This window comes from Apodemus sylvaticus, chromosome 2 (assembly GCF_947179515.1).
Source record: "Apodemus sylvaticus chromosome 2, mApoSyl1.1, whole genome shotgun sequence".
NCBI classification, from domain to species: domain Eukaryota; kingdom Metazoa; phylum Chordata; class Mammalia; order Rodentia; family Muridae; genus Apodemus; species Apodemus sylvaticus.
Genome location: NC_067473.1, coordinates 49873440 through 49887834, shown reverse-complemented (window position 1 = coordinate 49887834; position 14395 = coordinate 49873440).

The window sequence follows — 14395 nt, the reverse complement described above, 5'->3', positions numbered from 1 at the left end:
TCTTAGCCATTCTGACTGGTGTAAGATGAAATCTTAGGGTTGTTTTGATTTGCATTTCCCTAATGACTAATGAAGTGGAGCATTTTTTAAGATGCTTTTCCGCCATCCGAAGTTCTTCAGGTGAGAATTCTTTGTTTAACTCTGTACCCCATTTTTTAATAGGGTTGTTCGGTTTTCTGGAGTCTAACTTCTTGAGTTCTTTATATATATTGGATATTAGCCCTCTATCTGATGTAGGATTGGTGAAGATCTTTTCCCAATTTGTTGGTTGCCGATCTGTCCTCTTGATGGTGTCCTTTGCCTTACAGAAACTCTGTAACCTTATGAGGTCCCATTTGTCAATTCTTGCTCTTAGAGCATACGCTATTGGTGTTCTGTTCAGAAACTTTCTCCCTGTACCGATGTCCTCAAGGGTCTTCCCCAGTTTCTTTTCTATTAGCTTCAGAGTGTCTGGCTTTATGTGGAGGTCCTTGATCCATTTGGATTTGAGCTTAGTACAAGGAGACAAGGATGGATCAATTCGCATTCTTCTGCATGCTGACCTCCAGTTGAACCAGCACCATTTGTTGAAAAGGCTATCTTTTTTCCATTGGATGTTTTCAGCCTCTTTGTCGAGGATCAAGTGGCCATAGGTGTGTGGGTTCATTTCTGGATCTTCAATCCTGTTCCATTGATCCTCCTGCCTGTCACTGTACCAATACCATGCAGTTTTTAACACTATTGCTCTGTAGTATTGCTTGAGGTCAGGGATACTGATTCCCCCAGATTTTCTTTTGTTGCTGAGAATAGTTTTAGCTATCCTGGGTTTTTTGTTGTTCCAGATGAATTTGATAATTGCTCTTTCTAACTCTGTGAAGAATTGAGTTGGGATTTTGATGGGTATTGCATTGAATCTGTATAGTGCTTTAGGCAAAATGGCCATTTTAACTATATTGATTCTACCGATCCATGAGCATGGGAGGTTTTCCCATTTTTTGAGGTCTTCTTCCATTTCCTTCTTCAGAGTCTTGAAGTTCTTGCCATACAGATCTTTCGCATGTTTGGTAAGAGTCACCCCAAGATACTTTATACTGTTTGTGGCTATTGTGAAGGGGGTCATTTCCCTAATTTCTTTCTCAGCCTGCTTATCCTTTGAGTATAGGAAGGCCACTGATTTGCTTGAGTTGATTTTGTAACCTGCCACTTTGCTGAAGTTGTTTATCAGCTGTAGGAGCTCTCTAGTGGAGTTCTTTGGGTCACTTAGGTAGACGATCATGTCGTCTGCAAATAATGATAGTTTGACTTCCTCCTTTCCAATTTGTATCCCTTTGACCTCCTTATGTTGTCGAATTGCCCGAGCTAGTACCTCAAGTACAATATTGAAAAGATAAGGAGAAAGGGGGCAGCCTTGTCTGGTCCCTGATTTCAGTGGGATTGCTTCAAGTTTCTCTCCGTTTAGTTTGATGCTGGCTACCGGTTTGCTGTATATTGGTTTTACTATGTTTAGGTATGGGCCTTGAATTCCTGTTCTCTCCAAGACTTTAAGCATGAAAGGATGCTGAATTTTGTCAAATGCTTTTTCAGCATCCAATGAAATGACCATGTGGTTTTGTTCTTTGAGTTTGTTTATGTAGTGGATTGTATTGATGGATTTCCGTATATTGAACCAACCCTGCATTCCCGGGATAAAGCCTACTTGATCATGGTGGATGATCGTTTTGATGTGTTCTTGGATTCGGTTGGCAAGAATTTTGTTGAGTATTTTTGCATCGATGTTCATAAGGGAAATTGGTCTGAAGTTCTCTTTCTTTGTTGGATCTTTGTGTGGCTTTGGTATCAGCGTAATTGTGGCTTCGTAGAAGGAATTGGGTAGTGTTCCTTCTGTTTCTATTTTGTGGAATAGTTTGAAGAGTATTGGTGTTAACTCTTCTTTGAAGGTCTGGTAGAATTCTGCACTGAAACCATCTGGTCCTGTGCTTTTTTTGGTTGGAAGACTTTCTATGACTCCTTCTATTTCTTTAGGCTTTATGGGACTGTTTAGATGGTCTAGTTGGTCCTGATTTAATTTTGGTATTTGGTATCTGTCAAGGAAATTGTCCATTTCCTCCAGATTCTCCAGTTGTGTTGAGTACAGGCTCTTGTAGTAGGATCTGATGATTTTTTGGATTTCCTCAGTTTCCGTTGTTATGTCTCCCTTTTCATTTCTAAGTTTGTTAATTTGGATACTTTCTCTGTGCCCTTTGGTCAGTCTGGCTAAGGGTTTATCTATCTTGTTGATTTTCTCAAAGAACCAGCTCCTAGTTTTGTTGATTTTTTGTATGGTTCTCTTTGTTTCTACTTGATTGATTTCGGCCCTGAGTTTGATGATTTCCTGCCTTCTACTCCTCCTGGGTGAAATAGCTTCTTTTTGTTCTAGGGCTTTCAGGTGTGTCATTAAGTTGGTAATGTATGCTCTCTCCATTTTCTTTTTGGAGGCACTCAGGGCTATGAGTTTTCCTCTTAGCACTGCTTTCATTGTGTCCCATAGATTTGGGTATGTTGTGTTTTCATTTTCATTGTGTTCTAAAAAGTCTTTAATTTCTTTCTTTATTTCTTCCTTGACCAAGGTGTCATTGAGTAGAGTATTGTTCAATTTCCACGTGTATGTGGGTTTTCTGTTGTTTCTGTTGCTATTGAAGACCACTTTTATTCCATAGTGATCAGATAGGAGGCATGGGATTAGTTCTATCTTTTTATATTTGTTGAGGTCTGTCTTGTGACCAATTATATGGTCGATTTTGGAGAAGGTACCATGAGGTGCTGAAAAAAAGGTATATTCTTTTGTTTTAGGATAGAATGTTCTATATATATCAGTTAAGTCTAATTGGTCCAAAGCTTCAATTAGTTTCATTGTGTCCTTGTTTAGTTTCTGTTTTCCTGATCGGTCCATTGAGGAAAGTGCAGTGTTGAAGTCACCCACAATTATTGTGTTAGGTGTAATGTGTGCTTTGAGTTTTAATAAAGTTTCTTTTATGAAAGAGGGTGCCCTTGCATTTGGAGCATAGATGTTCAGGATTGAGAGTTCTTCTTGTTGTATTTTTCCTTTGACCAGCAAGAAGTGTCCCTCAGAGTCTCTTTTGATGACTTTGGGTTGAAAGTCAATTTTATCTGATATTAAAATGGCTACTCCAGCTTGTTTCCTGAGACCATTTGCTTGTAAAATTGTCTTCCAGCCTTTTACTCTAAGGTAGTGTTTGTCTTTGACCCTGAGGTGTGTTTCCTGTAAGCAGCAAAATGTAGGGTCCTGTTTACGTATCCAGTCAGTTAGTCTGTGTCTTTTTATTGGGGCATTGAGTCCATTGATGTTAAGAGATATTAAGGAATAGTGATTGTTACTTCCTATCATTTTTGACGTTATTTTTTAAATTTGATTGCTTAACTTCTTTTGGGTTTGATGAAAGGTTACTATCTTGCTTTTTTCAGGGTGGAGTTTCCCTCCTTGTATTGGTGTTGTCCTCCTATTATCCTTTTTAGGGCCGGGTTTGTGGATAGATATTGGGTGAACTTGGTTTTGTCGTGAAATATCTTAGTTTCTCCATCTATGGTGATTGAGAGTTTTGCTGGATATAGTAGTTTTGGTTGGCATTTGTGTTCTCTTAGAGTCTGCATGAGATCTGCCCAGGACCTTCTAGCCTTCATAGTCTCAGGTGAAAAGTCTGCTGTGATTCTGATAGGTCTTCCTTTATATGTTACTTGGCCTTTTTCTCTTACTGCCTTTAGTATTCTTTCTTTGTTTAGAACATTTGGTGTTTTGATTATTATGTGATGGGAAGTATTTCTGTTCTGGTCCAGTCTGTTTGGAGTTCTGTAGGCTTCTTGTATATTCATGGGCATCTCTCTCTTTAGGTTAGGGAAGTTTTCTTCCATAATTTTATTGAAGATATTTGCTGGCCCTTTAATTTGTAAATCTTTACTCTCATCTATGCCTATAATCCTTAGGTTTGGTCTTCTCATTGTGTCCTGGATTTCCTGGATATTTTGGGTTACAAGCTTTTTGCACTTTGCATTTTCTTTAACTGTTGAGTCCATGGTTTCTATGGAATCTTCAGCATCTGAGATTCTTTCTTCTATCTCTTGTATTCTGTTGTTGATATTTGCATCTCTGTCCCCTGATTTCTTCCCAAGGCTTTCTATCTCCAAAGTTGTCTCCCTTTGAGTTTTCTTAGTTGTTTCTACTTCTGATTTTAGATCCTGGATGGTTTTGCTTAGCTCCTTCCCTTGCATGTTTGTGTTTTCCTGTAATTCTTTAAGAGATTTTTGTGTTTCCTCTTTCATGAGCTCAGCCTGTTGACCAAAGTTCTCCTGTATTTCTTTAAGAGATTTTTGTGTTTCGTCTTTCATGACCTCAGCCTGTTGAGCAAAGTTCTCCTGTATTTCTTTAAGTGTTTTTTGCATTTCCTCCTTGTTGGCTTTTGTATTCTCCTGGATTTCTTTCAATGATTTTTGTGTTTCCCTTGCAAGGGCTTCTAACTTTTGATCCATTTTCTCCTCAATGTCCTTCATGTGTTCCTGTACCAGCATCATGACCAGTGATTTTAAATCCAAATCTTGTTTTACTGGTGTGATGGGGTATCCAGGACTTGCTGGTAGAGGAGAATTTGGTTCAGATGTTGCCATATTGCCTTGATTTCTGTTAGTGACGTTTCTGCGTTTGCCTTTTGCCATCTAGCTCTCACTGGTGTTACTTGGTCTTGTCAGTGCTGGACTCACCAGTGCAAGCTGCCCCTTCCCCGTTGGCCTCTGGTGCACAGCTTACACTCTGCACTGCCTATAGACAGGGTGCTGTTGTCCAGGCTGTTCAGATCCCGAAGCAGGCACCTGAAGGCTCCCGCTGGGGCCCGCAGGATTTATTGGAGCACACCGACTTCTCCCAGCTGGCCGCCCGGAAGCCCCCACTAGCCTCTTGAGGGACCTGGAGATGTGGCGGCCACCCAGGCTGATCTGAAGCGGAGAGAGTTGAGCTGGGGGCTTCTGCCTGAGGCCTTGCCCCAGATTGTGTCTGTGGACCAGGTGGAACCCGTGTGCACCCCCAGGGAGCTCCGAAGGTGAATGTTGCTGTGACCTCCCCTGTGCTCTGCTCACTCCGCTGGGCAGCCGATTTCCCCAACCGGGCTGGCGCACACTAGGTTAGCCTTGTCGCCTGGGCCCTGAGTCCAGGCAAACGCCTGGGAGGCCAAGGTCCGAGCAAAGTTCCCCTAGGGCTATGTCTGTTATTTGGGTCCGCCAGGTGACCCGGATGGCGGGCGTGCGCGTCCGCGCTCCCCGAAAGCACCGGGAGAGTCTGTTGTGCTAATAACCTCCTGGGCTGGTTGACACACAGATGGCCCACCAAGCCGCCCAGTTTTTGGGGTCAGTCCTGTGCCTTTTGGGGCCTAGACCCCCGTTTTGTTAGCCTCAGGCTACGCTTGTTAGCAGTCTCTGCCCTCCCGAGCACTCTGGCTCCTGTAGGCAAAATGGCGGAGCGTGCACCGGCCGGGGCAAAAAAAAAAACTCCTGGCTGGGTTGGCGCCCCGATGGCCACTCGAACAGCCCAGGGCCTGGGTGCAGGCCAACGCCCGTCTGGCTCAGACCCCTGCGGTGTTGGGCCTAGGATTATGTTTGTGTACCTCAGTCTGACCGATCTCTGGAGCCCGGGATCAAGATGGCGGTGAGTCTCTCCTGACTGGCGGGCAGCCGAGTTCTGAAGTGGCTTCCGTGCAGCGAAAGGCTCCGCAGAACCGCAGTTGCTTGCCACCCGGCTGGTCAGCGAAGGTCAGTGGTCGTGGGCGCAGGGCCTAACTGGACCCTGTGTCGCCTTGGTTCCACCGCTGATGGCCCTTCAGCTGGAGCAGCCACTGCTACCGCCGCCGCTGCCGCCGCCGCCCAGGACCTATATTTGATTTTTAAGCCAGCTCTGCTTGTATTTATGATTAAAAGTGTAGTTACTTGGTTAAAATACAAACAATGTTAGGTCTGATATTCATTAATAGGTAGTGATATGAATCTTGCTTTATACATCTTCATACATTGTGAGGCATGGATTTCATTTCCTGTGTTATTTGATTACTGCTACCTTCCTTAACTCACTGATGATAATAAACTAAAAGATAATATAAGAATGTTGAATTGTAATTTAGTATATCTCTTCTCGGCCTTTTGGATAAGATCAAGTGTAGTAATTTAGTGTAATTAGTTGTTATTTTATATTTATGGGACACTTTTTTCTTTGAAATTTCTGTACCTGTTTTTTACTGTTTTAATTTAAATGTCTGAAATAAAGTGTATGAAATTCCTCTTTGTGCATTAAAGTTAATGTTTTGCCAGTTGTTACATTTAAAATATGATCTGCTTTCTCATTTGAATTTGGGATATGATTGAAAGTTTGGATTTTACATATCATATCATTTTTAATTAATTTGAATTTCAGTCACTCTTAGACTTTTTCTGATAAAATGCTGAATTTTCTTCAATATTTTAATTGTTTATATTGCGTACTGAAATGCATTTATATTTTATAATATAGCATGTTATTGTAATTTTATATATTACAAAAACAAAGGAGACATCTGTGGCTAGACTATGCAGAGATTAATGATTAAAAATACTCCCACTCTCCCCTCTGTCTCTCCCTCCCTCGCTCTCTGTCTCTGTCTCTGTCTTCTATCTGTCTCCATCTCTATCTATTTCTCTCTCCATCTCTCTTTCCCTTTCTCATACATACAGATATTTGTTGCAGGACTTTCCATGTCCAACCATATTAGGGCAGTGAAAGGCATGTGATTGGACAGGAAAATGGAGGCAGAGGTAGGAGTTGGGGGGACAGAGGTCGCAGGGGGAGAAGAGAGTCGAGATGGCTTCGGACGTGGACCTGTGTGGCATTTACTAGCCACAAATGGCTAAGTGTTTATAAGGTTATAAATATTGGGATAAAGCTTATATCATTATCTTAACTCTTAAGTTACTGTATTGGCATCTTGTAAATTGTGATATTACTGATCCATAAATCTGATTGGGAGGGGAGTGAGCTGGCAGACCGTGGCATGTGTGGGCATTCCAAGCAGGGGCTGGAAAGTGGGCAGGCCGGCATATCACAGGACTATGGGCCTAACATTCAGAGAGTTCGAGAATCCATTGGCAGGCTAGTTGGAGCTAGTCTTTGACCCCGTGTGAGTTCTGCAGATCTCCATTGCCTTGCTAGCACTAGCTCGGGAATGTGCAGGCATTTTTTTTTGTTTGTTTGTTTAATATTTCCCGCAACAGATATATTTATAATTATACTATATGCTACAATTAAATTTCATTTGAGGTTGACCCTTGAGCTGATTGTCAATTTTCATATAAATGTTCATTTTCGAAATCTGACAGGCATTGCAGGCAGGAACCAACGATGTTTTAACTTTTAGTCTACTGATTTAAGTTTTTTTATTACACAGAATTTTTTTAAAAAAATTGTCTAAATTAAAATACACAAAGAACTTTTAACTTGAAATTTACTTCAATCGATTAATTAGCTTGGAAGAATGATTTCTCTGTAATTTTATAGTATAATTTGACTTCACGCTATCTTATTTCCATCAATAAACATGTATGTAATGTCTCATTAGTCCAGTCTTATTTGATGATTCTCAGTATAATTTTCTACTTATCTCCCTAGTATAACCACTGCCACCTGCTGCAGTTGCTTAGTAGGATGTGCTTCCAAACAGATGGCGGGGCTAATGTTTGTGTCCAGCAGTCCTGTAGGTATCTCCCATACTCAGCTCTAGCTGTGGAGGATTTCGGAGATGTTTGTATAACTTGAAATTTTCTACTGCCTGTAGCAGTTAAACACAGCTCCTGGAAAGCCCAGCCCCTACCCAAGGAACTTCAGAATAATGTCAAATATATATTTTGCACTCTTTTGTTTTGTTATGTTTTGTTATGTTAGGGGGAAACTGCCTTATACTCTGAACAGGATGGGAGACAAAAAAGAGGAGGAGGAGGAGGAGGAGGAGTTGGAGGAGGAGGAGGAGGGGACGACGATGACCACGACGAAGGAGGAGGAGGAGAAGGAGGAGGAGGAGGAAAAGGAGGAGGAGGAGGAGGAGAGAAGAAGAAGAAAAGAAGAAGAAGAAGAAGAAGAAGAAGAAGAAGAAGAAGAAGAAGAAGAAGAAGAAGAAGAAGAAGAAGAAGAAGAAGAAGAAAGAACACTTTCTTTCAGATGAGCTCCAAGCATCAGGTTTAAAGCAACCCTTTAAAAGCAAATATATTTTCAAAAGCTGCTAAGTCTAAGTCATTGGTGAGTATTCTTTTGTATTCAGATATACATTGTAAGCCTCTTGGTCAGAGAGTCCAGCCTCTAGCAAGTCAGGGAAGATTATGCAACATGTGGAGTTAGAAACATGTTTTTGCTGAATGCTGACCATAAAATTCCAGTGAAGTCACTCAGAACCTTTAAGATCACAAATGATTAACACTGAATTTTGGGGATTTTCTCCAATTTTCACTCTTTTCTGAAGACTCCATAAACCATCCTGACTCATGCATTAATGTTCAGTTTCACTAGCACTTAGAAATCTGTCAAATCCAATCAGGCTTCCATCCTGTGTCTGTGTAGTCTGTCCCCTTGGTTCAGCAGCACTTCCTTGGAAAGAACTCTACCTTTTCTTCTTTCACATCTTGCACATGAAATGATCTCAATAAATAATTGTTAAATCAATTCAGCACTCTATTTACTTTTTATGCAGTTAATTATTAATATTGTTGTTACTCTACATCCAACAAAGACAGTTAACTGGTCCCATATTAATGATACAAAAAGCCAGTTTATTTTCCAACTGCCAAGATATTTTTTATTTTTTGGATAAGTTTACTGAAGTTAAAAAAAGGGGGGAGGAGGAAACTGACTTGCAGATTATAATGACTTCCCTAGACATTTCTAGCTTTATTCATCTCTGTTAAAATGCAAAGGTTATTCAAAAATTGAAAAATATTTTAGACACATCAATTTAGCAAAAGGAGATTTTAAAAGGAAAGAAAAAAGAAAGAATACGGAACCAAGTACACAACAGAATTCATTTGCAGGTTCAGCTAGATGGCTCAGTAGGCGAAGTCACCTGCCACCCGGCCTGACGACCTGAGTTTGATAGCTAACCACAGGGTAAAAGGACTGAGAACACACCACTGCCTAATTTCCAATAATATCCGCCTGTGAAGCAGTTCCCTTTACAAACAAATTAATACAATTAAAATAATAAAAAATAACAAAAAGTGTTTCGTGAAAGAAAAAAATTTAATTACCTTTTCTCATAGACGAAAACTTCAGTGTTTTCAATAGGAAACTAAGAAGTAAAACCGAAAGATTATTGTTAAATGTCTTAAAATTGGCCATTAATTGCTGCAGTTGTATCACCACCACTAGGTTGCTGTACTCTACATTTAATGTGTCTTCAAATGTATGTGTCACATTATCTTAGTTGGCAAGTCACTCTGAAATGCCAAGCATCCAAGTGCCTACTGCATGCTAACAAGAGCCAGCTGCTATTCCTTAAAGCAGCCTTGCTGAGGCACGTCTACCTACCATGAACCCAACCATCAAAATTACATAGTGCGATATATTGACCGAACTTTGTAATTAACATGACAGTCTAACTATAAGACATATTCTATGCTTCAAAATGTTGCTTCATTAGTAGTTTCCTGTCCTACCTACTATGATAATTTTATGTAATGTAATAATTATATATGCATCTTTATACACCAGTTTTTACACTTACCAGAAGTATCAGTACAGTAGCATGTTTCAGTGTCCAAGCTATTGTTATAAACCAATGTTATGAACCTCGTGTGCCCACTCTGAATTTTTTCTCACTATGTATCATCATAGTGAATGTTTGAAAATATTTGCAACGAGGGTCTGTCATGAATAATTTTGCTTTGAACCATTGCATGCATGGTTCTAAGGAACAGAATTAGCCTATTATATGACACATCTATTTTTAATACTTTCAAAAAAGTACTAAACTGTGTCCCAAAGCAGTCAAACTGTTTTGTATTTTCAGCATCAATGCATGAGAGAACCGTTTCTCTACACTCTTGCTGCCTCACATTGTTGTCTATCTTATGAATTGTCACTGTAGAAAGGGATATTTAATTGTTATTTCAGTTCACAAATCCTTAAGGAATGATGGCATTTACCATCTTTTCAATACCATAGCTGGCTCTTTTACCATTTCACTAAAGTGCATGGCAAAATATTTTGTTCATATTGGCAAGTTTAAGATGTTTTTATGTATTCTGTATACAAGTCCCTTGCCACATAAGTGAATGACAAACATAATCTCCTCATGTATTTTACTAACATTGTTCTTTACATCACAAAAATATGTGATGTTTATGAATTCAGGTTCATCAGTTATTTTGTGTTTTTTACAATATCAAAAATATCTGCTTCTGTGGTTCATTCTGAATCACTTTCATTTATCCCCAGATTTGATTATTAGTTGGTCAACTTCTACAAGAAACCAGAAAGAATTCTAGCTTGCAGCCTTTTCAGACCATGGGTACAACCTCAGAATATTGCCCTTTTAAGGTGAACATTTTTTGATCTATAAAGGGATGATCTATTGATTCTTGAGGAACATTAGTTTCTATCAACAATATTTTCCAGTTTTCAGTTTTAAATGTTCAATATATTCATTAAAATTTATTTCTAGATTTTTAAAAAAAATTCTTGATTTTTTTGTAAATGTGTTTGCTTCTTAATTTAATCTTGTTTCTTTATTGGAAAATATATATAACACTTTTGCATATTAAAACATTTGACACATTTATCACATTTAGCTATGTATTTGAGGAGGTAAATCTCTTAATATTTTCTGTCTACACATTTATATCATCTGTGACCATAGATACTTTCACATCTTCTGTTCTGACACGTAAGCTTTTCCTTTTCTTTTGATTGATATACTTGTTTCTTCTCAAACACTATGTGTTGTATTATATTGATGAGTATTCCACCTTTCTAAGACACAAAAGAAAGTATTTACAAACAATCAGCCATAAATCACTAAAATTAGAAATAGGAAAAGATATAAAAATATAAAAAATTATTTTTAAAAAGCATGTTGTCAATAGATAAGTATACATCTTAAGTTTAAAAAGTTTCCACCTACCAGTAAGACAGTCCTAGGAGGAAGCCAAATTTTAAGTGTTATGTATTAAAAGACATGAAAGATGTTTTCTTATAAAAAGCCAAATCTGTGCAATCTTAGAAATTCAAGTGAAAATTATAATGGAATAAATTTTAGATTTTTATTTTTATTGTTTTCATTTATGTGTAAATGGGTGAATTAATGCCAACATTTTGGGACACCTCCAGATCATTAATAGATCATTAGATCTCCTGGAATTACAGTTATAAGCAGTTATGACCCACCATGTGTTACTGGAACTGAGTTCAGGTTGTCTGCATGTCTTCTTAACCACTGAATGAGTTCTCCAGACCCTGAAAAAAATCATAATGTTATAAAAGACATGACATTGACAAAACTTATATACTAGAAATATATAAATACATGCATCAAATGGGGTAGACAAGAAATAAGAAAACCCCTGAGGATTAAGTTGTGACCCTTTGAAAAAACTGGAAAATAATGTGTTATCAGCACTTTAGAAATAGAGGTGTGTATTCATCACAGCCTGAAATTTTCACTATATCTTGAGAAACTTTTTCCATGAAAATAAAGAAAGAAAAATCATAAGGATAATAAAATAGGGAAGACATAAGATCAATCCTAGTATGTTGTAGATAGAATAAATATGACTACATACTGCTCTTTGAATAATAGTACACACATAATTATGAAAATAAAATTAATTATATGCACATCTCTGAAGTGAATTTTAATTATTATGTTAAAAAAATGTATAAATCACAGAAGAATAAGTAATGTGACTTCAGAAACTTTTCTAAATAGTAAATGAAAAAATATATTATTTAAGGATACATACATATATTATAAAAATATAGCATTAAAACAAGGAAATGATAAATATAAACTCCATGGAAACTGCTTGAAACATTAGCAATGATCCATTTTTAAGTTATTTGGTAATTTTTCCTCATGTAAATAATTAAAGAATTTATTTTAATAACATATAACTTTGTGACTGCTGGTATAAATTGTTCACATGAAACATTTTGTCATTTAAAGACAGAACTTAATAAAACATATTACAATGAAATAATGAAATTTTTACTTTAAATTCACCATGTAAATATTCTTCCATACTTGATATCATTCAGATGTCTCAGTCTTCTCAGCCTACACTTGTACAGAAATGGAACATCATAGTGATATCTCATAGGCCATAATTAAGTTCTAAATTGTAAGACAGAAGAAAACATCTCCAGAAGTTCCTTGGCATTCCCCATTTTTTGCCAGTTGGTAGTCATTGAAAGGAGCAAGTTACATATGTGAGAGTAAATGAACAATGGAAAAGCAAATTGACATTAGAGACATTCCTGCTTTAGGAAATTTTAGCAAACCCTTCGCTCATTTATCTTCCTTTTCTGTTACTAGAATGAAACACAGGGGACCAAACCAACATAGAAGAGAAAAGGCTTTATTTATTTCATTAGACAGGTTATAGTCCATCATCAAGACATGTCAGAAAACATGGAGGAACAACTGCATGCTGTCTCAATTACATGCCTATTATGTTTACCTGGATTTCTTACATAGCCCCAAACCTCTAACCCAGGTATGATGATGTTCAAAGGGGGTAGGCCTCCCTACATCAACTAAGAATCAAGACACTCCCTGCACAGTCATGCCTACATGGCAATCATATTTAGAGAATGCCTCAATCACAGCTTTTCTCTCAAATAATATTGGGCTATGTCAATAGATAATTAAAGGTATCTATAACACATAACAACTAACTTTCATCCATACTTTATGTCTATCTATCTATCTATCTATCTATCTATCTATCTATCTATCTATCTATCTATCATCTGTCATTTTCACTTTCTCACTCCAACACCACCATGACTGTGTCTTTCTATGCCTTATCTATCTCTATCTCTAACTCCCAATTCTTGTAAAGAATCTTGGAATATTTAGCATTGCAGATATCTTGTTAAAATTAGACTATGGAAACCACTGTCCAAACATAAAATCAGTGTGACGAAGCTTAAAATAAAACACCTTCTTAGGTGGTGACATTTTTATGTAAAGCTTTCACTAAACTAATTCAAGTTTTTTGAGGGTATGTATGTTATTTATTGCATATGAAGCCGAAAACTTTAAAATTCCTGTCACAAAAGTTCTACTGCCCAAATGCAAACAATTTGTATTTACTTTCTCTATTATCCCTCTTACTAAAGAAAATATATTTCAGTATGCTATGTTTGGAGGCAATATAACTGTATTTCATGGAGTACATAAGACTATTACAAAAATGTTGGTTGGGTGGGTTTCACATTTTCTATGATAAATTTTAGCTAAATCGGCTTTCACTCTATGCTGCTTTTTACTGTTATCCTCCTCTCCACTATGATACATCACCATTTCCTTTTCCTCCTCCAAAATCTTACACAGTCAACTAATTGGTGTCTGAATGGCCATTATTCCATAGTTTTGAATAATCTTCCTTCTTATTTAGTTTTTGTCCAGTGGAAGCTCATAAAGTAATATACTTTTGATATGTGAGTCGGACCTCTTTTAAAAAACATTCGTTGGTAAACACAGTTTCATAAAAAGCAGAGTGGTGTTTTTTTCACTGTACAAAGAATATGCTTATTATGTAGATTTTCCTACAGTATTTATAATGTTTTTTAATTCCTAGGCAATCCCTTTGTTAGTTTGCAAATCCAGCACCAATATGCATTTGTAGGAGAATTTTAACCAACACAATGTTTTCTCAGAACTCATTTTAATTTGTAGAATGGTGGCTGTTTCAAATCTAGAAGAGATAGCTTTTAAATCACACAAATTTTTCAGTTCCAAGTACAAACCAGAACACTGACACATTTAAGTTATCCCTTATATTTAATTTTGCCAATGGCAGAATTTACAAAAACACAGAATTCTATTTTTTACCTCTTTCATGAAAGCCATGTATTTTGGCTGTTTCTCTGACTAATGCTGGTATTTTTTCTAATTTCTCTCCCAAAGTACTCTCTCTGTCTCTGTCTCTCTCTCCATCTCTCTCATTCGCTCTTGCTCTCTCTCTCTCTCTCTCTCTCTCTCTCTCTCTCTCACTCTCTCTCTCTCTCTGTCTCAATAGATGATAGATACATAAATGATATATAGACAGACATAGATAGATCCATATCTATAGAGTATATATATATGCTGTTTTATTTGCTGTTGTACAGTATCAATCAATATGCATTGGGCTTTGGTATGTA